Below are 24465 nucleotides of genomic sequence, written 5' to 3'. Positions count from 1 at the left end.
ACTGCGCCATCCAGGCGCCCCATCTTTTTTAAATTGTTAAAAAAGTTTTTATTTATTTTTGACAGACAGAGAGAGCAAGCATGAGCTGGGGAGGGGCAGAGAGAGAGGGAAACACAGAATCCAAAGCAGGCTCCAGGCTCCGAGCTGTCAGCACAGAGCCCGACCCGGGGCCCAAACTCACGAACCACGAGATCGTGACCTGGGCCGAAGTTGGACACTCAACCGACTGAGTCACCCAGGTGCCCCCTTTTTTTTCCTCTAATGCTTATTTATTTTTGAAAGAGAGACAGACACAGACAAGAGAGAGACACAGAGCAAGAGGGAGACACAGAATCTGAAGCAGGCTCCAGGCTCTGAGCTGTCAGCACAGAGCCCGATGTGGGGCTCGAACTCACGAACCTCGTGACCTGAGCTGAAGTCAGACGCTTAACCGGCTGAGCCACCCAGGCGCCCCGCCATGTGTCCCAACTTGTTCCCCATTCTACCGCCTGCTCCTAGAGGCAACCATATAAAAATCTTTTAGCTATTTCTTCTGTTTTTCACTCTCATATTTCTAAATATGCTTATATTGCTACTTTTATCAACATTTTCTGTTTTAGACATTGTTTTATTTACTTCCAATCATAGAAGACAAGAATTTACTTTCCACCTCCATACGCATACTTCCTCACTTTCTGTCTGCCGGAAGAATTATGTTACTATTATTTTTATTAAATCAACATTTAAAATTACACTCAACAATATAAAAATCAGAAGTGACATTTTTATTGCTAGGCAAACATAGATCCCAGTTGAACCACTGAATCTACTATGCTTATATTTGCTATCAGATACTACATTTTTCCCCCCTAAAGTAAATGATTGTTTTATTTTTTGTTTCCTCAGGTTTCCATGTTAAAATTATGAATTCATATCTAAATTTTCTAGAAGTATGATACTCTTCTCAATATGGTCAACCATAATTTTATGTTTTTCTTGAAGCTGTCTCTCCAGGGCCTTCGCCAGGCTGCCTGACCTACACTTGGTGCCCCTGCAGCCTACCCTTGAACTTCAAGTTTACCCTGGAACTTCTCTTTGCCAGCAGCCTGAGAATCCCCTTCGCTATGCTCCTGTGTGGTATCCCTTCCTTCCTCGAGCCCACATTTTCCTTTTTCTTGACTTACCCCTCAGTCTTTTGAAACAAATCCAGCAGTAGCTTCTGGAGAAAGAGGGCACAAGAAATACTTTATTTTATTCTATTCTTCTGAGATCTTAACCAATCTTTTTTTAAAAAAAATTTTTTAAAGGGGGCGCCTGGGTGGCTCAGTCGGTTGAGCGTCCGACTTCAGCTCAGGTCATGATCTCGCGGTCCGTGAGTTCGAGCCCCGCGTCGGGCTCTGGGCTGACGGCTCAGAGCCTGCAGCCTGCTTCGGATTCTGTGTCTCCCTCTCTCTCTGCCCCTCCCCTGCTCATGCTCTGTCTCTCTCTCTCTCTCTCTGTCAAAAATAAACATTAAAAAATATTAAAAAAATTTTTTTTGATGTTTATTGTTGAGAGAAAGAGAGAAAGAGGGAGAGAGAGAGCATATGGTGGTGAGGGACAGAGAGAGAGGGAGACACAAAATCTGGAGCAGGTTCCAGACTCCAGGCTGTCAGCACAAAGTCTGATGCGGGGTTCGAACTCACAAACGGTGAGATCAGACCTGAGCCGAAGTTGGATGCTTAACTGACAGAGCCACCCAGGTGCCCCAAGATCTTAACCAATCTTAATCCTACTTTTTACTTCATTAAATATTTAGCTGGGAATAGAAATCCAAGTTAAAAATCATGTTCTGTCAGAATTTTAAAGACATTGCTTCAGGGGCACCTGGGTGGCTCAGTCGGTTAAGTGTCCAACTCTTGGTTTTGGCACAGGTCATGATCTTGCAGTTTTGTGGGTTCAAGGCCCACGTCAGGCTCTTGCTGACAGCTTGGAACCTGCTTGGGATTCTCTCTCTCCCTGTCTCTCTGCTCCTCCCCCACTTGCACTGTATCTGTCCCTCTCAAAGTAAATAAATAAACTTAAAAAAAAAAAAAAATATATATATATATATATATATATATATATATATATATATATATATGTAATAAAGGCATTGCTCCAAAGCCTTCTAGCTTCCCACGTTGCTTTTGAGAAGTCCATTCCTGGTCCTTTGAATCTTTCTCCTTTTCCTCCTTCTTCTTCTCCCAGAAACTTTTTAAATCTTCTCTTTCTTCCTATAGTGTGGGAAGTTTGCTCTTATTATTTTATTGATAATTTCCTCTCCTTTGTTCCTTCTTTCCTTTTCTGGATTTTTTGTAGCTTGAAGATTAATCTAAATTCTTATCTTTTTTTTTCTCCTTCTATTTGTTTGTCGTTTTCCCTCCATTCTCTGGAATATTTCCTCAACCTGATATTCCAACCCTTCTGTTGGACTTTTAACTTTTGATATTATATATTAGTTGTTTTACTATGAATAGAGCTTTCTTATTTTCTAACTGTTCTTTTTTTGTAGCATATTCTTACTTAATAGATGAAATATCTTTTTATCTGTCTGCACATATTACTTATACCTTTTGTGAACCTGCCTCTGTTCCCTACATAGTCTTTCTTCTAAGATTCTTTCTCTGCGTATTTATTTTTTCCATCTGCAAAGTTATAGGATTTCCTCAAATGTCTGATAGTCAATTCATATTTAAGAATGAGGCATTACAAATCTGACTGAAAGTTCTATGTGCGTGGGCAGAAATTATTAACTAATGAGTTAACCACAGGGAACTGCTCTTCATTAGGAGACCCCAAACGTCAGTAGCTATAGGTCCTTTGCTTGGGATGGTAAATTTCCCCAGAGGGGGGATCTTCTCGACTTTTTCTGGGAGTGGTGGGTAGTTCCAAGAGACGTGTTTGGCTGAGAGCAATCTGGAATCCAAGCGTAGAATCCAGGAGTTCTTAACCATTCCATAGGCTATCTTTCTATATGGCGTCTCCTTCCCACCTCTAGGGGCGCTAAGTGTCCCTAAGCTCAGAGACACTGCTTCAACCTCTAGGCAGTCACCACGTCTCTGTTGTTGGGGTGAGGAAGGGATAACTCACAGCTACTTAGGCTGAGGGAGGAGACCTGGGGTATGTAGACTTTCTGCCAATACTCTAGTTGAGAGTTTCATCCCACATTTAAGCCTTTGTTTTTTGGGTTTTTTTTGGTAAGATTTTATTTCTTAAGGCATCTCTACAACCCAGCGTCGGGGCTAGAACTCACAGCCTGGAGATCAAGAGGCACCTGCTCTACCGACTGAGCCAGCCCGGTGCCTCCCACATTTAAGCTTTTAGCACTGTTTGTCATCTTGATTCCCCTAATTCTGTCACTAACATGAGTACACTCTTTTAATAGATTCTCTCTTCTGCTGAGTCAGAAACTACTCATTCACTCATTCATTCGTTGTCCCTCTTCCAGGTTTGTTGACATTTCTAAGCTGTGCTCATCTTCTCTTCCACTTTCTTTCTCTTCATTTGTTTACGCCTTTTTCTTTCTTTACTGTTATTTTAGTTGGGTTTTAGGAAGAAACAGATGAAAAAGTGTGGTCAAGCACATGTTTATTTTATTTTTATTTTTATTTTTTAATTTGAGAGAGAGAGAGAGAGAGAGAACACAAGCAGAAGCAAGGGGAAGAGGGAGAAAGAGAATCTTCAACAGGCTCCACACTCAGCACGGAGCCCGACGTGGGGCTCGATCTCATGACTGTAAGATCATGACCTGAGCCGAAATCAAGAATCAGAAGCTTAACCAACCGAGCCACCCAGGCACCCCAATACTTGATTATTGTTTTTCTTTTCCTTCTTTTTTTTTTTTTGTTAGTTTTTCTTTTATTTCTCTCTCTCTCTCTCTCTTTAAGTAGGCTTCATGCCCAGCATGGAGCCCAATGCGGGACTTGAACTCAAGTCCCTGAGATGAAGACCTGAGCTGAGATCAAGAGTCAGACACTTAACCAACTGAGCCACCCAGGCGCCCTACCCCACAAACACTCATGTTAAAGTAGAACTCCCTAGTATTCTATTTTTAAATAAGATAACAAAAGATTTAAGTAGCAACAAGAAAAATGTAAATAAACAACCAAAACTACTCCAGAGCCAAAAGTGCTGCCGTTGAAGCTGAATGTGTGAGAGTTCAGTGTCCTCCTGCTAGCAGAGTGCAAAAGTTTGAATTCCACATATGAAAGGCTACATGTCTGAGTATTTTAGCTGTATGAAAGTTACCACAACGTAGGATCACAGCGAACAAATTATGCCAAAATAGTTTGAGTTATTTCCATGAGTGAGTGATGCGTTGTACAGATAAAGGACAAGAAGCAGATAGATATACAGTCAAGAGTGGAAATTTTACTGAGTTTTTCTTCTAGGCAAACCAAGAAGACGTGGTCATTATACTTACCATTTTTATATGTAGGAACCCTTAGCAATAGTTTTCTTACTTTGGAAAAAATTACATTCTCATACTTCAAAAAATCTACAAACACTAAAAAAGTAAAACATAAACAATATTTCACTGTCCAGGAAAGTTCCAGACACTTTTTATATAAATAAAGATAAATACAATTTTGTTTAACTTGAGAGAGAGACAGAGCAAACAGGGAGAGGGGCATGGGGAGAGAGAGAATCCCAAGCAGGCTCTGCACGGCCAAGTGCGGAGCCTGACACAGAGCTCGACCCCACAACCCTGGGATCGTGACCTAAGCCGAAATCAAGAGTTGGACGACGCTCAACCAACTGAGCCACCCAGAAGCCCCTAAATGAAATCATTTTTAATAGTTGAATGGGCTATGCTATTTTACACTACAATTTACTTAACTAACCCACAGCCAGGTTATCTCCAAGTTTGAGGATATTATAAACAGAATTGTAACAGATAATTTGGGGCATATACACTAGGGATTTCTACAAAAGAGCAAATACACTGTAGGATATCAATTGATTGAGGAAATGCATAATGGCCAAAATCTCATATGAATTTGGTAACAATTTTAAATGAATTTGTGATTTAGTACTCATAACAGCCTTAAGATACATTTTAAAAACAATACACATATGGCTGAAACATTATTTACAAAATCTACAAACAATGATACACAGACAACAAATAATATCTTCTTACCCGTGTACCCTTCTTCCCCCCCTCCCCCAAAATTCATGACCCACCGGTTTGGAATTATTGGGTTGAGTGTATTAGATGGTACCCAGTTGGTTTGAAATCATCAGCAAAAACATATAGTGTTAAGGACTGTCCCGCAGAACCTAATTCTAGTCATCTAATATTTTCATCAACAATTTAGATGATGGACTTCCAGTAGGGTCATTACTTTTTCAGAGGACAAGCTGAATAGGGTTGTTTGTGAAACTTGACTCGAAAGCAGTATTATATTCTAAAAATGGAGAGTAGGGGTGCCTGGGTGGCTCAGTTAATTAAGTGTTTGACTCTTGATTTCGGCTCAGGTCATGGTCTCACGGTTTAAGTTCGAGCCCCGCATCAGGCTCTATGCTATTAGCAGAGAGCTTGCGATTCTCTCTTTTCTTCCCTCTCTGCCCTTCCCCTGCTCTCTCTCTCTCTCAAAATAAATAAATATTAAAAAATAATAAATAAAAATGGGGAGAAAAATGTCAATTGAACAAAGAGCATCCTTCCCCTTATAAAAAGAAGACATGCATAAGAGAAAGGCTAAATGGTTTTTAGTGGGTCCCAAGCTGGAAGAGGGGTGTTCTTTTTGAGATAATCATGGCAACAGGATCTAGTAACAGGAGAAATACATTCAAGGCCAAGGTGTAATCCACCCAGTATATATCCAGTGCCCTAACAGGTGCTAGTGGCATGAATTTTTCCCGGTATATCTGACTCTCCGACGCAAATGTATAGTCAACATAAATGAAAACTAATCATCTTAGATATTTTCACACACAATTCCTTCGGTGATGGGTTTGACTACAATGCAGTATGTTCTTAATTGATTCTCACACCACCCTACAGACTTGCAAACCATTCTTTGAAATACTCTCTCTCTTATGTGATTGGTTGGTTGGTTGATTTTTTTCCCCGTCCAGACTGATGATAGCAGCTCGTTCTGGATGGCTGCTTCTCCCCAACTCCCTGGATGCTGGCGTTGCCAATGTTTGTGAAGATCCTTTAACCAAAGCTCCGACTTCACTGATGCAGAAACAATTGCCAAATTGCCCCAGCCTGTGGATTTTACTGCCGACTTAACGTTAAACCAACAGGTGCCCAATCTGGCGGGCCTCTACCAGCCTGCCTCATTTAGGGATGAGAGCTTCAGTCAAATTTCAAATTCTTGCCATCCTGGGGAAGGTCAACGTCTAGCCCTCCCTGGGGGCTGGCTGGATGCCGACCACGGATCCCAGAAGCCACCTCAGCACCACCAAGCCTGATCTGCGGTGGCCGGAGATGCCCCGGTAGGTCCGATGACTTTGCAGGGATGGAAGCAGCTGATGTACCACTCGCCCTGCCCTGTTCGGTTCAAGCCAAGAGGAGAGACTGGTTACCAGACGGGGAGACTGGGGCGGGGTACCTGCCGGGCTGCCTCCGTGTGGGTCTGGTCCCGGGAATAGGTACATGAAGGAACGCCTTCTCGCCCCTGCTCAGCATGTCGCTCCCTCTGGGACCTGGGTTGTGCCACTCCACCACCCTGGGCCTCAGTTTCACTTTCTGTCAGGGAGAACGATAATGGCCTCCTCCAGATCAGCTTTTTTGAGGATGAAATTAAATAATAATGAGAGCTAACATCTGATCTGTTGAGCACCACCGCATGTGTTTCACATCCTCTGCTGATTCTAACATCTATGCCAGTCCTGGGTTGGACCAGTCAACTCTGCAATTGACTAATTATTCCCCTCAATCTGGATCGTGTTTTCCTGCCTCTTTGCCAGCCTAAGAGTCTTTGATTGGATGCCAGGCATCGTGAATGATATGCTGTTGTGTGCTAGGTCTTTGTATATTACTATCAATCTTCTTGAGCATTGCTCTGGGATGCAGTTACTTGGAAATAGTTTGATCCTTTTGAGTCTCGCTTTGATGATTTGTCAGGTGGGTCCCGAGCAAGGCTCTAGACAGTGAGATAAGACCGTCCTGAGTACACTACCCAATGCCCCGTGACATGTAAGTGGTTGCCAATAAGGAGAACACAGTTCAGGCGCAGTTCCTGGCCCTGTGTTGGCACAAGGCGCTGTTTCCTCTAAGCCCTTTGGATGGTTCCCTCCCCACATCCAGTGTTCTGACCAGGGTCCTCCTTTTGCAGAACTCCAAGGTTCTCTGCCCTCTCTCATACCCTGTCCTCCACTCTGGCTGCTTTGGTGTCCCCAGACGCTCAGCTCTGTCTCCTCAACCCAGTGAGATATCACTGGCCGCAGCCTCAGTTTCCCCTCCTATGTGGTATCAGGAGGCGATGGTAACTGTCGGGCTCTTTAAGTCTGTTCCCCATTTCTCCGGGCTCACTGCCCTTCGCCACCTGGTACTCAGGGTCTTGAAACCACTGTTTCGTGTCTTTTGTGTCTTTCTGTTGTTAATTCAGGCAGGGGGATGAAAGCCAGGCTCTGTTCCTTTATCTTAGCCAGAGAAGAAGGCAGAACATCATGTCTGAAGTCGCCTAAACTTGGGTTAAACAGCGGACTTTGTTCCTCAAGACGTGTGACCGCGGTCCAGCTATACGAACTGCCCGAGCCTCCGCTTGTTTTCTGTGTCGTGGGTAAATACGCTTCCCAATTCAGTGCCACGAGCGCAGCCCATAGTATGTGTTGAAAAAAACAGAAGGCGCACAGCTGGGAAATCTGGAAGAACAAGGAGAGACAGAGGAATGAATCGAGTAAGAGAGGTGGGTAGAGGAGACGGGGGCAGGAGCATGAGTACAGGACATGGGGAAGAGAAGGAGAATGGGGAATGAGTTGGCATAACAGAGACACGGAGGGGTAAAGAGAAGGGATTCCGCAGCCACACGAGTTCCTGTGGTTTGGGCCCAGCATAGAGGTGCCCAGCTCAGGGGTGACGAGGGCTTAAAATCTAACCTGAACTTGGCAATCTAGGCTGTCTTCCCAGAGGAAGACGCCTTACCTTCTCACAGGGGCTCCTTCTGCACCAGGCTGTGGCCTATGGGGCTGCATCCGCCCAGAGGGAGTGCGTTTTCCTAATTTGCACAAAGATGCTGTGTAGACTGTGAAGTCCTGTTTACAAACCCTGGATAGCGTCAGACCTGGAAGCTTCAAGTAAAATCTCTCTTCTCTTGGACAGTAATGAGCATGACGTCTTGGATTCATTCGTGTATTCACTTGTCCCCCGCACTACTGTGGGCCAGGCCATGTGCTGGGGCCGGGGGGTCAATTGATGATAGTCTCTGCCTTCTGGGGGACAGGGTGCTGTCACACACTGGGTGCTGTAGCACCTGTGGGCTGGCAGCCAGAGGAGAGGAGCAGAGTCAGTGGGGATGGAGACTCCCTCGGCTAGAGAGGGGGCTCCAGGAGGCTGGCTAGCCAGCCGGCTGGCTCGTACCCACCAAAGGGAAGGATGATCACTGGCTGACTCTCTCTCCCGTCAAAACTGGGGGACAGGGGTGCTGGGTGTTTGCTTTGGGGATGACAGGGCCAGTCTGCTGAGCCTGAGGAAGTGGTCTGTTCCCCGGGGTCAGGGGCCTCCTTTAGAACGTAGGGTTCTCAGCACTTGGCCCTGAACTGTTGAGTTCCAGTAACATCACGTGCATTCTCCCCGTGGGTACAGTGTTTAACCGGCAGAAAATCTGTTGAATAGATAAAATAATCATTCGACGGAACATACAAGAGTCACACTAGGATACAGAAGAAAGTAAACCTCCCAGCTACCCAGTTTCCTTCCCCAGAAGCAACTATTCTTACCTGTTTCTTGTTTGTTTTTCCAGAGATTCTCTGTGCATAAGGAAGCAAACATGTACATATATAAACCCAGATGCTTTTTTTTTTTTTTTTAACACAAATGCTGGGTGTAAAGTTCCAGCCAGCTCACTCTTACATACAATATGAGAAAGAAGAAGGTGGTAAGTTCCGTTCCTGAGGTCTTGGGTCACCGGATTTGATCCTTGAGAGAGTCTTATGTCCCCTGCCCCCCCCCCCCCGCCCCCCCCCCCCCAGCTCCTTTCTGCTACCAGGTTCCTGCTCAAAGCCTTGGGGCTTGACCCTGGAACCCTGAGACCCGGACTCCCGGTCCTCAGTGTCCCATGAGCTTCCTGCCTGAGCCTGGGATCACCGGCCTTCTGGGATGTGGGGGAAAGTTCGCCGCAATTGAAGCAAAGCCCTCCCCGTGTCCGGGGCTGACTGCCCTTACGTATTTGTTGTAATCAAAGTGAAACCCGACCGTCTCCCGGGGCCGTGCTGAGAATGTAAAACTCCATTTTTATCACCGGCTGAAAATGCCAGTGACCTTTCCGCGGCCACGCGCCAGGGTGCGTGTGATCGGCATGTGCTTCGTCGTGGATCCAGCAGCATCGTTTGCAAACACGCTCCGCCACGGGGAGAGCCGTGCTGACGCCAGCGCGGGCCTCTTCTGTGCCTCCGCACAAGCCGCGGCAGGCCGACCCGGGGCAGATTAATTTTAAATTTTCATGGGCTTAATGCCCCTTCACACGTATTTAAAGTTTTGTATCCTCTATATAATTTATGGGGAACAAAATGTATTTGTCCAAGAGGAAACCCAATACATAAACTTGTTGACCGGTCAGACCTTCTTAGGCAGTTAATGGAAGAAAACGTTCCCCTGAGAGTTTACAAATTATAAAGTAGCTGCTTGATTTTTCACAATGAAAATAGTAGGAATCATTTTCAGAGAGATGGATGGATGGATGGATGGATGCATTTATTTATTTTTAAAGTTTTAATTTTAATAACAGTTAACATACAGTGTGTTTTTCGGAGAGATTGAAAATCCAGTTTGGTTAATTTCGCTCATGCTAAGTAAACACTATTAGATACAAATGCTTGCTTGAAAAACTTCAAAATTTGTCTTCTCTGGATCATTTGTTTAAAATTTTTCCGTTTATCCCTGTGTCTGCTGCCCGTCTCCCTTCCTCTGTCTTTAGTTATTTACAGAATTTTAGAAAAGAATCAGAGACCTTGGAAAAGACCTTAGAGTTTTTCTGTTTTGTTTTGTTTTTTAAAAATAACCTCTGCTCATCAGTATCCCCTGGGATGCTTTTTAAAAAAAAAACGTGCTCTTTAGCCCTATCACTGGCAAGTTTATTTCAATAGGTGTAAGATGTGGCCAGGGAGTCTGTACTTTTAAAAGCTTTCCAAGTAATTCCAAGGGCACTCCCAGCTGAGAAACACAGCTCTTCAGTGGATGACAGGGGGCTCAGCACATTGATTTCCTCATTCACGTTGTGTACAGGGCATGTCTATGGCCCAGGCACTATCCTGGGTGTGTGAAATTCATCAGAAAACCAAGTGGAAAGAAATCCTGCCCGGTAAGCAGCTTATACTAGAGAATTTATTTATTTATTTATTTATTTATTTATTTGATTATTTTTGAGAGAGCAAGCACCAGCGGGGGAGGGGCAGAGAAAGCGGGGGACAGAGAATTCGAAGGAGGCTCTGTGCGGTCAGCGGGGGCTCGAACCCAAGAACCGTGAGATCACGACCTGAGCCGAAGTTGGATGCTCAAGCGTCTGAGCCACCCAGGCGCCCCTACTATAGAATTTATTAAAACAAAACAAGAAAACTTCATCCAGAGCTCTACCCTGTCTACCAACGTAGCTGTACCCATAAGTTCTGTTGACCCTCTTGCAAAGGCCTGCGCCCTGGTCCTAAGGGAAGTGAGATAATATACAGAAGGATAAGAGCCCAAAAGCTGTGTACAAGAACCATCGATTATTTTTTCCCACCTCGTACTGTCTCCTTGCAGAACTTGCCCTCAACTTTTTCTCAGAACTGCTGCTCCTGCAGGCCCTGCCTCTCGAGAGGGGCCTGAGCCACGCGACTCCTCCTGTGGGCAAGCTGCTTGGACCACGGGCAGATACTTGGTCACGGCTGGGTCAGTCTATTTCTTCTTCTGGGAGTTCAGAACATGCACTTAGAAAAGTCGAGGGGGGTTGCAAATTCAAATGCCTACAAGGGTCAAACCTGTAATACAATGAATGACGCTGGCTGGCCGGGTGTAAGGAAACCAATAACACAACTTCTTTTTTTAAAATTTGTAAAAATGCTTTTGTTCATTTTTGAGAGAGAGAGAGAGAGCATGCGCGTGCGCGGGAGCATGAGCGGGGGAGGGGCTCAAACTCACAAACTCACAAACCACCAGATCATGACCTGAGCTGAAGTGGGACGCTCAACCAACAGAGCCGCTCAGGTGCCCCCCAAAGGCACAACTTCTAAGCACAATTTCACCTGACCTATGATCGTGGGGTTAGGGATCCTGCTATGAACTGAATGCTTGTGTCATCTCAAATTCTTATGTTTTAAGTCCAATCTCCAGTGTGACAGTATTTGGAGATGAGACCTTTGGGAAGTAATTGCATCACGAGAGTGGGGTCCTCATGCATGGGATTAGCGCCCTTGTGAGAAGGAACGTGGGAGAACTTTCCCTTTCTCTCTTCACCATGTGAGGAAACCAGGAAGAAGCCTCTCGCTGGAACCCAAGCAGGCTGGCACCCTGACATCAGGCTTGCCAGAGCTTCTGCAAATGGTGAGCGGTAAGTGTGTGGTGTTGACAGCGGCAGGGACCGACGAGGACGGAGGAAGTAACGAGAGTCGAGGTTGCAGGGCTCCTGATCCGTGCAGAGGGCGGACTGTTACTCAGCTCCCGCCAGTGGCTGCCACACGAGAGCCCGGTTTGCCAGGTTTTTCTGACGTTTCCAGAGGTCTGCAATTCAGGTTTTGATAGGAACCCTCACAAGTTAACAGTGTTGAACTTATTTCACGTACAAAAATATTGTGTCGTCCCAGACAAACCCAGTTGCTGGCCGTATCTGCCAAGAGGCACCAGCTTTGCACTCTGGCCAGTGCGTGAGAGACGGGACGGAGAAGTGTGGTGATGCAGGGTCTAAGGCTGCTGCAATTTGGTCTAAGCATCCAGAGAAGCAGAGAGCCAAACACAGAGAAAGAAGGGTGATACTGACACCGTACAGATCAAGTTGGAGGTGTCTGTTACCTTCTTCCCAGAGGGCAGTGTTATTACTAAGCGTTAGGGTAACGAATATCGACTCTTCTGTGTGTGAGCTGGTGTGGTACATGTCAGGCACGTCCCGACGTATTGAATGAAAGCGATGTTCGTCTAGTGGTTGCCAAGCCCGGCTGTGCATCAGTGTCACCTGGGAGCTTTTGGGAAAATACAGATCCTCTTGTAACCAGACCCAAGTTTGTGTGCCTAATGCACAGCCGGGACAATCCCTGGGACAGAGAGTCTGCAGCACGGAGAGAGTTTATTTGAGAGGCAGCTAGAGAGATGGGAGGGCAAGCTTCACAGCCACCTCTCGGGAGAAGGAGTCGCGGGGAAGTTTAAAGGCAAATGAAAGAAGTCTGCGTAGAAAGTTGCCATCGAATTTGTTAACCTGCATTTAGTCCCCTTAACCCTCTGGCTACTGGTTTCCCTCGGATCCCACACCCCGCCTACAGAATCAGTCACCAGAGGTAGAGCCTGGAGGCCGTATTGTGAGCTCCCCGGGGGAGTCTGAGGCCGCCAGCCCCACACTGGTCTGAGGACCAGCGTTTTGGGGGACCTCCATGAGACCACCATCAGAAATGGGCCACGCCAGAGCCAGGGTGGGCCGCAGTTGCTTAGCTATTTAAGAAGGATCTCAGGGAGATGCGAGCTTTAAGTTATATTATGCCGTAACTGAAAAGTCCTACATCTTGCCCTCTCATCCTCTCTTGACCTGGAGAGTATGTTGAGAGCAGGAGATCCGGGAGCCTCTTGGTTAAATCCGTGTGGGAATCACACTCCATGGGCCTGCACTGGCTCCTCTAATTCCCTTTGATTGCCCAGTGGTAAGCAGGTGAACTCAAACAGCCCTCCGTGCAGCTTCTCCGTAACGGGATTTGTGGGTGAATCTTGGGGTTGATAACAGCATAGACCCTTGGCAATTGTGGGCCTCTTATTTAAAGCAGTCCGGGTGCTTCATAAGAGATGGGAACTTGAGTGGGGGAGGGGCTAGATGGGTGATGGGCATTGAGGAGGGCACTTGCTGGGATGAGCATGGGGTGTTGTAAGTGATGAATCACTGAATTCTACTCCTGAAACCAACATCGCACTGTGTGTTAACTAACTAGAGTTTGGATAACATTTCGAAAAGAAGAAAAAAGGGAAAGGCTTGAGATGTGAATGTGTTTTCTCCTGTGTTCACCTGGAGTCTGTGGGCTCAGTCAAGGCAAAGGACCATGTGTTTGTGGACCGTGTGGTTGAAGAAGGTCACTTGGTAGGATTCAGGTAGCAGTTGGGCTTTTCTGTGGGATCCAAGAGTCAGAGAGAGAGAATCCCAAGCAGGCACCGTTGTCAGCATGGAGCCCAACGCAGGGCTCGAACTCATGAACCACGAGATCATGACCTGAGCTGAAACCAAGAGTCAGACGCTTAACTGACTGAGCCACCCAGGTACCCTAATATATGGCTATTGTTTTAAGCTATTATTATTATTATTTTTTTTTTTTGGAGTGACTTGTTATGCAGGAAAGGAGTTAATACAAGTATGAGTAAAGCGGGTTGTTTCTCAAAGTATGGACACATTCGCAGCCAGCTTGTGTTTGCCAAGCTCTCTTCTCTCTCTGTCATGACACCAGGTACGTTCCACAGAAAGTTTGCTTCATCAGTTCGGGTCCTAGAGTAAAAGCAACGTAGAGCTCAACACAGCTGATCCAAGATGGATGTGATGCTTGCGCGAGAAATAAGTCTGTGCTTGTCAGCCTTGAGATTTTGGAGGTGTTAATTATCACGGCATAATCCAGCCTGTCCTGGCTGATACAGCTACAGATTGTCCCTATCGCAACTTAAATTCAAGCCGTGTTCCACCGCTGTAAAGTAATGGAGGATTGCCGTGGACAGAAAAGCAGCCATCAATTAAGAAAGCGTTCCAGTTCAACAGTGAAAACGTCTCGATGCCAAAAGCATGCAACCAACTCCTGACTTAATACTGGGTTAATCTGTTTAACAACAGAAGCAGTAATGCTTAATGTGAGTAACAAGAAATAATTCTCCTTGCATAAGCTTATATCAGGGCGAGTAAGCACTGATAGTTACCAACCAGGTAAAAATAACCTAAGTATAAACTATATAGCAAACCAATGGCCGACCCGCCACCGGCATGCAATCAAGATGAAAAGAAGTAAAAGGAACTCGGCAAACACCAACCCCGCCTGTTTACCGTACACATCGCTTCTAGCATTTCTAGTGTTAGAGTCCTGCCCTCCTCTCCACGCCCTGTAGAAACGGGCCGTGTAAACACGCTGATTGAGAAGCACCAAGGAGCCTTCTCTTCAGCCAGCCTGCGTCTCTGTGCATGGCTGCCCACGGGATCCGAGAACAGGTGCTTCGTGCCCAGTGGTTCTGCCTTTAAACCGGGGACATAGCTGGCTGCCAGAAGTCATCCTTCCTGGGCCAAGGAGGTCAGAAAATGAAGGTACCTTCCGAACCCCCAGCGGACATTTCTCAATGAGTGCTAATAGCCACTCAGCACTGCTGGTAACTGTCTATGGGTGAGTTTGCAAAAATCCAGACTTTATTATTGACTTTACTGCTAACTATATAGGAAAGGAACCAGCAGGAGAAAGCAGGGAGAAGAGTTCAAAGTCATTTACAAAGTTGGTGAGTTTTCCCAGCTTAGAATTCATTGTTTACATCATCTCCTGAGAGAGCAGCCTAGAGCATCCCTCTGCGTGTGGGTTTCCTGCTTGAGATACCAAACGGGGGCAAAGCCTTTAATACGGGAGTATTACTACAGTGTCTGTCTCAAGCTAATTTGTGAGGCATTGCCAGATCGAGGCTCCCAGTCTTCTGGAACCTTGAGAAAATGCCAGACAATATTGCTCTGAGGGCCAGAGATAGAGCGGGAAGCCATTCACACACTGATAAAATGAATCCAGTTTCTGGTGGTTTCTTCCCCCAGTTCCTAGGTCTTCCCGAACCAGGGATGTGATCTGTCAGGGGAGAGAAGCAGGCTGGCTTCCTGCTGTCCCTGCCACCCAGCCCTTGCCTCACAGCTCTGCATTGTCACTGCGGTCCTACATCTGGGGAGATCACAATTAACATGTTTAAGCTCATCACCTCCGGTCTCTTTCTTCCATCTTCTAAGCTAAATTCCAAAAGGGTAATTGCATTAGTTATCCCCAAACCCAGCCTTCCCGTGGGGCCAGCCCCGCCTCCCACCTGTCCCGTTCCCTTCCCCTCCCTCTTTCATGGAGCTGGAGCCCCATTGCACAAGCCTCTGCCCCTGAATTTCCAACCTGTACCCTCTGTGGAACCTCATCCTTTCTAGACACTAGCCATCCTCGTGGGAGCTGAAGCCCAGAAGTTTCCAGAATATAACCCTTCTTGTCACTCCCTCCGCCTTGTCGCCAGCTACAGGCACGGAAAGCTAGCTGCTGCCACTGCAGCTCCGTGCAGGGAGGGAGGGAGGGAGGGAGGGAGGAGGGGAAGGATGAGGAGGAGGCTTTAAGAAGAGGTGGCTGGGAGGCCCCGGCTGGGAGGCCCCCGCTGGGAACCGGGCCAGGCCCTGGGCCAAGATGGGTTGGAACGTGCGAAGGGATTCTTGGAAGCTGGGGTTGGGTGTGAAATTGTGCACAACGGCGCTGAATTGCAACCCTGCAGAGGAAACGCTAACAAGAAGTTTCGTCAGTTTTCCCTACAACCTTGGCATTTTCTCCAGAGTAGCTGTGATTCTCTGTTCTGTGGATGGGGCACCAGTAACTGGCTTAGGACTGTTCACTGTATCTCCTCACCTGCCTCCAGGCCTAAAGACACAGGGAGGTGTTTGAAATAGACATCACTGCCCCCTGGGGTGGGGGGGGGGTGGGGGGGGGTGGGGGGGGGTGGGGGGGGCGTCTAGCTCATTAAATAAACACATTTGAACCTCCACTCATTCGCCCACCGGTGGACCCCGAAGTTCACAACCCTGTTCAAGGAGGGGTATGTTTCTGCTGTGGGGCTTGGGGTCAGAAATGAGAAATTTACTTGCTGTGTAACTGTTTTTAAAAAGTTTTAATGTTTTTATTTTTGAGACAGAGAGAGACAGAGCATGAGCAGAAAGAGAGGGAGACACAGAATCTGAAACGGGCTCCAGGCTCCGAGCTGTCAGCACAGAGCCCGACGTGGGGCTTGAACTCACGAACGGTGAGATCATGACCTGAGCTGAAGTCAGCCCCTTAACCAACTGAGCCATCCAGGCGTGCCTGTAACTTTGTTTTTTAAATACAGATAGATACATCTTTTTTTTTTTTAATGAAGTTATAAGAAATATACTCTCTGTCATCTGGCATCCATTCTGGGCTGATGGCTCTCAAAAATTTATTTTCATAAAAAAAATTATTTTCACGACCCAGTTGCTCTTCCAACATTTGCTGAGAACTTCTTGTGCGCCAGGCATGATTCTAGGTGCGGGGGGGGAGGGAGGGAGTACAGGGAGCGGGACACAGCCCTGCCCTGGAGGAGCCTAGATGGGTGGAGAAGCAGACTCCTTACCAGAAAAATTCTGTGTGTGCGAAAATAGGATGTGTGCTGTAACAGAGGAAGCACCAGATTGCTATGAAAGGACAGAGAGGGAGCACCCAAGTTGGGGTAGTCAAGGAAGGAAGGTTTCACCAGGGAGTTGACATTTATGCTGAGTAAGTAGGGTATTTTGACACCCGCTGGCCTGTCGCAGTGCAATTCTGGTGGTCACTTCTCGGAGTCAGCACATCCCCACAAGACTGCCCCCACTTCATACCCCAGCCACAAATTCAGGGGGTCCCCAGGCCACCTGCCCTTCTGGCTGATTGGCTATTAATTTAGGGGCCCTCTTGACCACATTAGGTTTGATAATTTGCTAGAACAACAGACAGAACTCAGGAAAGAGCTGCATTACAAGTACAGCTTGATTGCGGAAAAATACCTACAGATCAGGAACAGCCAAATGAAGAGACACACAGGGAGAGGTCTGGGAAGATCCTGTGCCCTCTTCTCATGGAGTGGGGGTGCATTATGCTCCCAGCACATCAAAGTGTTCATCAACCAGGAACTTTGTTCATCAACAGCTGAGCTTTGTTGTCCAGAGTATGATTACATGGGCATAATTGAGTGTATCGCTGGCCCCATGACTAAACTCAATCGCCAGCCTTCCTTCCCTTCCTGGAGCCTCGGCCAGCTAAAAGACCCAACTAAAGGCCCTCTAATCATAGGTTTCGGTCTTCCTGGTGACCAGCTCCCATTCTGAAGCTATCTAGTGAGTCATCTCTTTAACTTAATGATAGTGTAGTGACCCACAGGGCTCATGAGTAACAAAGGCACTTGTATCACTCGGGAAATCCCAAGGATGTTAGAAGCTCCATGCCAGGAACCTGGGGGCAAAAATCACACAAATTGTTCATGACATAACAAATTCTTTCTTTTTTTGTAGCATTTATTCATTTTTTGAGAGGCAGAGAGAGACAGATCATGAGTGGGGAAAGGACAGAGAGAGAGGGGGAGACGCAGAATCCGAAGCAGGCTCCAGGCTCCTAGCTGTCAGCACAGAGCCTGACGTGGGGCTCGAACTCATGAACCGTGAGATCATGACCTGAGCCGAAGTCAGACGCTTAACCGACTGGGCCACCCAGACTCCCCATCTATCTATCTATCTTTTTCTTTTCTTTTTTTCTTTTTCTTTCTTTTTCTTTCTTTCTTTCTTTCTTTCTTTCTTTCTTTCTTTCTTTCTTTCCTTATGTTTATTTTTGAGAGAGAGAAACAGAGCATGAGCAGGGAAGGGGCAGAGAGAGAGAGGGAGACACAGAATCCAAAACAGGCTCCAAGCTCTGAGCTATCTGCACAGCTGATGTGGTGCTTGAACCCACGAACCATGAGATCATGACCTGAGCCGAAGTCAGATGCTTAACCGACTGAGCCACCCCTACAAATTCTTTTTTTTTAATGTTTATTTATTTATTTATTTATTTTTATTTTTTTATTTAAAAAAAAATTTTAACGTTTATTTCTTTTTTTTTTTTTTTAATTTTTTTTTTTCAACATTTTTTATTTATTTTTGGACAGAGAGAGACACAGCATGAACGGGGGAGGGGCAGAGAGAGAGGGAGACACAGAATCGGAAACAGGCTCCAGGCTCCGAGCCATCAGCCCAGAGCCTGACGCGGGGCTCGAACTCACGGACCGCGAGATCGTGACCTGGCTGAAGTCGGACGCTTAACCGACTGCGCCACCCAGGCGCCCCCGTTTATTTCTTTTTGAGACAGAGACAGAATGTGAGCTGGGGAAGGGGCAGAGAGAGAGGGAGACACAGAATCTGAAGCAGGCTCCAGACTCTGAGCTGTCAGCACAGAGCCCGACGTGGGGCTCGAACCCACAAACCGTGAGATCGTGACCTGAGCCGAAGTCGGACGCTTAACCGATTGAGCCACCCAGGCGCCCCACAACTTCTTTATACCAACTAAGGTAGGCTGGGCAGAAAATGTTATCGAATGATGGAGAGTTGTTCCAAGTGTAGATTTGAGGGTCACCGGCCTACACTGACCAAAAACTAAGTTGAAGATTTCCCTTGGTCCCTGTACCAGGTAGCAGGTGAACTTAACGTGGATTAAAGATAGCACGAGTCGTCTCTGTTTGTTCTCTCCCTCCTCTTCAGTCTTGATCTCCCCCTCCTTCTGCTGCTGTTCCTTTCCATCAGCTCCTTCAACCTTCCCTGCCTGAATTGCTTAAAGTCATGGCACAAAGCCCCAAACTCCACTGGTATCAGCATTACATCAGAGAGCCCTCATTTCTAACTGCACTCTTCCCCAGGGCTGCGACTTAGATGTCAACCCCCGGAGCCCCATCACTGCATCTCACACCAGCAGCCGGAGGTGAAATCGTGTGGCAGTCACCATGGCTCGGATTTTACGCTCTTGAAAGTGGCCACAACTCAGAAAGAAAAATTTGGAGCTTTTTACAGAAACCTTAGAAAGAAGGTAGAAAATGACATCCCCCCAGGATCTCTGTGATGTGAGCTCTGTCTCTCCTCGTACTCTTTCCTCTGTCACTGGATTCTCCCTGTCCTCTTCTGGGAGGTGGTAAGGAATCATCACTGTCCTTGCCTTGCAGATATAAGATTTGTCCCAAAGGATGGCTCTGACAGAAAGAAGGATTCCTGTGATAGTGCACATGCATCCGTGAATTCTCTCTCTCTCTGGGGGGTTGTGGTGCTGTTACGGAAAAATTATGAAAAGGGGGGTAAGGTTCAAACTATAAGCAAATAAAATAATTTCCCTCCAGGAGATAAAGATTTTACATCAAAATTCTCATTCTTCCCAGAGGCATTATGAGATTGGGTAGGGGAGGAGGAAGGTTTTGTTCTGTTTTCTTCTTTTTTTTTAATGTTTATTTATTATTGAGAGACAAAGAGACACAGAGCGTGAGCAGGGGAGGGGCAGAGAGAGGGGGAGACACAGAATCCGAAGCAGGCTCCAGGCTCTGAACTGTCAGCACAGAGCCCCATGCAGGGCTCGAACCCACAAACCGTGAGATCGTGACCTGAGCCGAAGTCGGACGCTTAACCGATTGAGCCACCCAGGCGCCCCACAAATTCTTTATACCAACTAAGAATCCGAAGCAGGCTCCAGGCTCTGAGCTGTCAACACAGAGCCCGATATGGGGCTCGAAGTCACCAACCGTGAGATCAAGACCTGAGCTGAAGTCGGTCGCCTAACCAACTGAGCCACCCAGGCGCCCCTGTTTTATTTTCTTAAGGAGTCCTAGACCTCTCACCCATCCATTCGACAAATACTTACTGAGCACCAACTACGTGCAACACAGTATTCTAGATGCTTGGAATGCAGCAAGAAATGTAATCGAAAAAGTCCCTCTGGGGACAGTCTCTTCAATAAACGATGCTGGGAAAACTGGACAGCCACATGCAAAAGAAAGAAACAGGACCACTTCTTACACCATACACAAAATTAACTCAAAATGGATTAAAGACCTAAATGCAAGACTCAAAGCCATAAAACTCCTAGAGGAAAACAGGCAGTGAGCTCCTTAACATCAGCCGATTTTCATTTTTTGAATCCGACACCCAAAATAAAGGCAACAAAAGCAAAACGGAACAAGTGGGACTACGTCAGACTTCAAAGCTTCTGCACAGAGAAGGAAACCATCAACACGATTACAAGGCACACTACTGAGAAGGTATTTACAAATCAAATATCCATTAAGGGCTTACTACCCCCAAAACATAGAGAACCCATACAATTCAACAGCAAAAAAGCAAACAATCTGATTAAAAAAATGGGCAGAAGGTCTGAACGGACGTTTTGCCAAAGAAGACATACGTATAGCCCACAGGTACGTGAAAAGGTGCTCAGCATCACTAATTCACGGAGAAATGCAAGTCAAAACCACAGTGAGATATCACCTCACATCCGTTAGGAAATGGCAAGTATCAAAGAGACAAGAAACAGCAAGTGTTGGCGAGGGTGTGCAGAAAAGGGAACTGTTGCGCGGCGTCGGTGGGGATGCAAACTGGTGCAGCCGCTGTGGAAGACGGTGCAGAGGTTCCTCAAAAAGTTAAAAATAGACCTACCATATGATCTATCATTTCCCCTTCCGGGTATTCCTCTGAAGAAAACAAGAACACTAACTTGAGAAGATATGTGCACCCCCATGTTTATTGCCGCGTTATTTACAATAGCCAGATGATGGAAACAACCAAAGAAACAACCCAAGTGATGGGTGAATAGATAAAGAAGTTGTGATAAAGAGGATAAAGATAAATAGATAAAGAAGTATGTAAATATACATATGTATATTTATGTGTATCTATATATATGTATATACTTGTATGTATCTATATATATGTATATACTTGTATGCGGAATCTAAAAACAAACAAATTAAAAAACCTGAACTCACAGATAGATTGGTGGCTGCCAGAGGTTGGAGGGGGGAGTAGCGTGAATTGGGGGAAGGGGTCAGAAGGTACAAATTTCCAGTTATAAAATAAGTAGGTAATAATCTAATGTACAGCACGGTGTTAATGCTATCTTGCATAGTTGAAAGTTGTCAGCCCGATAGATCTTAAAAGTTTTCATCACCATAAAAAAATTTTCTATAACTGTGTATGGTGATGGATATTAACTAGACCTATTGTGGGGATCATTCCGTGATGTTCACAAACAATCATTATGTTGTACACCTGAAATTAATATAACGTTAGCTGCCAATTATACCTCAATTTAAGAAAAGAAGAGAAAAGAGAGGGGCGCCTGGGTGGCTCAGTTGGTTGAGTGTCCGACTTCAGCTCAGGTCATGATCTCACGGTTCATGGGTTCGAGCCCCTCCGCATCGGGCTCTGTGCTGACAGCTCAGAGCCTGGAGCCTGCTTTGGATTCTGTGTCTCCTTCTCTCTCTCACTCTGCCCCTCCTCTGCTTGCACTCTGTCTCTGTCTCTGTCTCTCTCAAAAATGAAATATAACATTACAAAAAAGTTTTAAAAAGAGAAAAAAGAAAGAAAATGTCAGATAATATACTTTAATAATTTCCAAGATGTTACACAGATTCCTTAGGCAGAGCTGAGTTAATCACTGACAAATTAAAAAGAAAACACAAAGAGTTTCAGATGTTTATATTAGTAAAGTGAAATAATCCTATATATCCTATCTCCTAGGATATTGCTTTTATTTCTGTAGTAGTTAGTTTTGCAAATACTTAGGCTCCATGTATTTTTTAAGTTGAAATAAAAATTTATAGTAATTAAAAAAAAAAAAAAAAAAAAAGGAAAACCCCTGTGCTGGTGAAGTTTACATGCCTTGGAGGGAAGAAAAACAAACTAAAAACCATGATATGGCAGGTGGTGATAATGGCTATGGGGAAAAATAGACCGGTTAAGGGATTAGAGAATGATGAAAAGGTGTGAATTTTATATAGGGAGATCAAAACAGCCTCACTGTGAGGTGACATTTGAAGTGAGTTGGACAGTAACAACATTGAGGAGAGCGAGTTCTTAGTGGAGGTGACCAATGCAAAGGCCCTGAGGTAGGACCTAACACAATCCTAGAAAGTCAGTACTATCTTTTTTTCTTTAATTTAAGGTTTTTTTTAGTTACATACAGTGCAATACTGGTTTCAGGAATAGAATTTAGTGATTCATCACTTACATACGACACCCAGTGCTCATCACAAGAAGTGCCCTCCTTAGTGCCCATCACCCGTCTAGCCCATCTCCCACCCACCTCCCTTTATCAACCCTTAGTTTGTTCTCTATTGTTAAGAGTCTGTTGTGGTTTGTCTCCCTCTCTTCTCTTTCCCCCCTTCCCATATGTTAATCTGTTTGTTTCTTAAATTCCACATATGAGTGGAATCATATGGTATTTGTCTTTCCCTAATTGACTTATTTCACTTAGCATAATGCATTCTAGCTCCATCCACATCATGGCAAATGGCAAGATTTCATTCTTTGTGATGCTTGAGTAATATTCCAGTGTGTGTGTGTGTGTGTGTGTGTGTGTGTGTGTGTATACACCATGTCTTCTTTATCCATTCATCAGTCGATGGACATTTGGGCTCTCTCCATAGTTTGGCTATTGTTGGTGATGCTGCTATAAACATCGGGGTGCAGGTGCCCTTTCAAATATGTGTTTTTGTATCCTTTGGGTAAATACCTAATAGTGTAATTGCTGGATCATAGGGTCGTTCTATTTTTAGTTTCTTGAAAAATCTCCATCCTGTTCTCCAGAGCGGCTGCACCAGTTTGTATTCCCACCAACAGTGCAAAAGTATTCCCTTTTCTCTGAATCCTCACCAACACCTGTTGTTTCTTGTGTTGTTAATTATAGCCATTCTGATAGGTGTCAAGTCATATTTCATTGTGGTTTTGATTTTTACTTCCCTGATGATGAGTGATGTTGAGCATTTTTTCATGTGTCTGTTAGCCATCTGGATGTCTTCTTTGGAGAAGTGTCTGTTCATGTCTTTTGCCCATTTTTTCACCTGGCTATTTGTTTTTTTGGGTGTTGAGTTTGATAAGTTCTTTATAGATTTTGGACACTGACCCTTTATCTGATATGTCATTTGCAAATATCTTCTCCCATTCCACCGGTTGCCTTTTCGTTTTGCTGATTGTTTACTTTGCTGTGCAGAAGCTTTTTATTTTGATGAGGTCCCAGTAGTTCATTTTTGCTTTTGTTTCCCTTGCTTTTAGCCACGTGTCTAGTAAGAACTTGCTCTGGCTAAAGTCAACGAGGTTTCTGCCCATGTTCTCCTGTAGGATTTTGATGATTTCCTGTCTCACATAAAGGTCTTTCATCCATTTTGAATTTATTTTTGTGCATGGTGTAAGCGGTCTGAGTTCATTCTTCCGCATGTCGCTGTCCAATTTTCCCAGCACCATTTGCTGAAGAGACTGTCTTTTTTCCATTGGATACTCTTTCCTGCTTTGTGGAATATTAGTTGGCCATACATTTGTGGTTCCATTTCTGGGTTCTCTGCTCTGTTCTATTGATGTATATGTGTCTGTGTTTGTGCCAATACCGTACTGTCTTGATGCCTACAGCTTTGTAGTACAGCTTGAAGTCTAGAATCGAGATGCCTCCAGTTTTGTTTTCCTTTTTCAGGGTTGCTTTGGCTCTTCAAAGCAAGTCTTTTGTGGTTCCATGCAAAATTTAGGATGGTTTGTTCTAGCTCCGTGAAGAATGCTGGTGATAGTACTATTGTTATCTTCCCACCCGCCCCCCGCCCATCGTTTTTTCTCCCACCTCTCCCACAACTTTTCCTCCTTCCTTTCCTTCCCTGATTTTCTCCTTCTTCACTTACCTTGGAGTAAGCCCGGTCTTGTCCAGAAAAGCTAAACTTTTTAAAAAGTAGGGGAAAAGAACAGAAGGAGAAAAACCTGTCTCAGTGAGTGACACTCAGTCCGCACGTAGCCGCCATGTGACCATAACTCGCTGAGAAAGCCCTTCCCTGGCTCAGGACCACCTGCAGAGCAAACTTCAGCTCTTCAAATGGGGCTGCATTCTGCCAACTGTCAATGTCTACTGCCAGCTCTGAAGAATATGGGAAGCAGGACAGGGTATGGAGAGGAAGAGACCGCAGAAAATACATTTCTCTGTCAGCAGCCCAACTGAAAACTCACGACGATCTGCTGTGACAGACTTCCTGGTTCGTGAATTAAAGTCAGAATGCTTAACTGCTCAGCCACTTCCATGAGAGGAAAACCTAAGTTGTTTAGTTTGTATACAGTTTGAGAAAATGCATTACATGTTATAAAACAGAGAAAAACATCTTTAACAATGGCGTAATTTCCCCATCCCGTT

The 24465-nt window shown here is 45.5% G+C and overlaps 1 long non-coding RNA gene across 1 annotated transcript; it reads right to left on the bottom strand.

Moving 5' to 3' along the window:
- Nucleotides 1–18401: 18401 nt before the first annotated feature.
- Nucleotides 18402–20589, bottom strand: LOC131496067 (uncharacterized). Its single transcript, XR_009254293.1, has 3 exons — nt 20488–20589; nt 19948–20058; nt 18402–19288 (listed from the first exon to the last, which is right to left on the bottom strand). It is a non-coding gene; the product is annotated as an uncharacterized LOC131496067 (long non-coding RNA).
- Nucleotides 20590–24465: the final 3876 nt, after the last annotated feature.

Source organism: Neofelis nebulosa, chromosome 15 (genome assembly GCF_028018385.1).
Source record: "Neofelis nebulosa isolate mNeoNeb1 chromosome 15, mNeoNeb1.pri, whole genome shotgun sequence".
Taxonomy (NCBI): Eukaryota; Metazoa; Chordata; class Mammalia; order Carnivora; family Felidae; genus Neofelis; species Neofelis nebulosa.
Note: the sequence above shows the minus strand (reverse complement) of the source record. Positions and strands in the feature narration are given on the sequence as shown.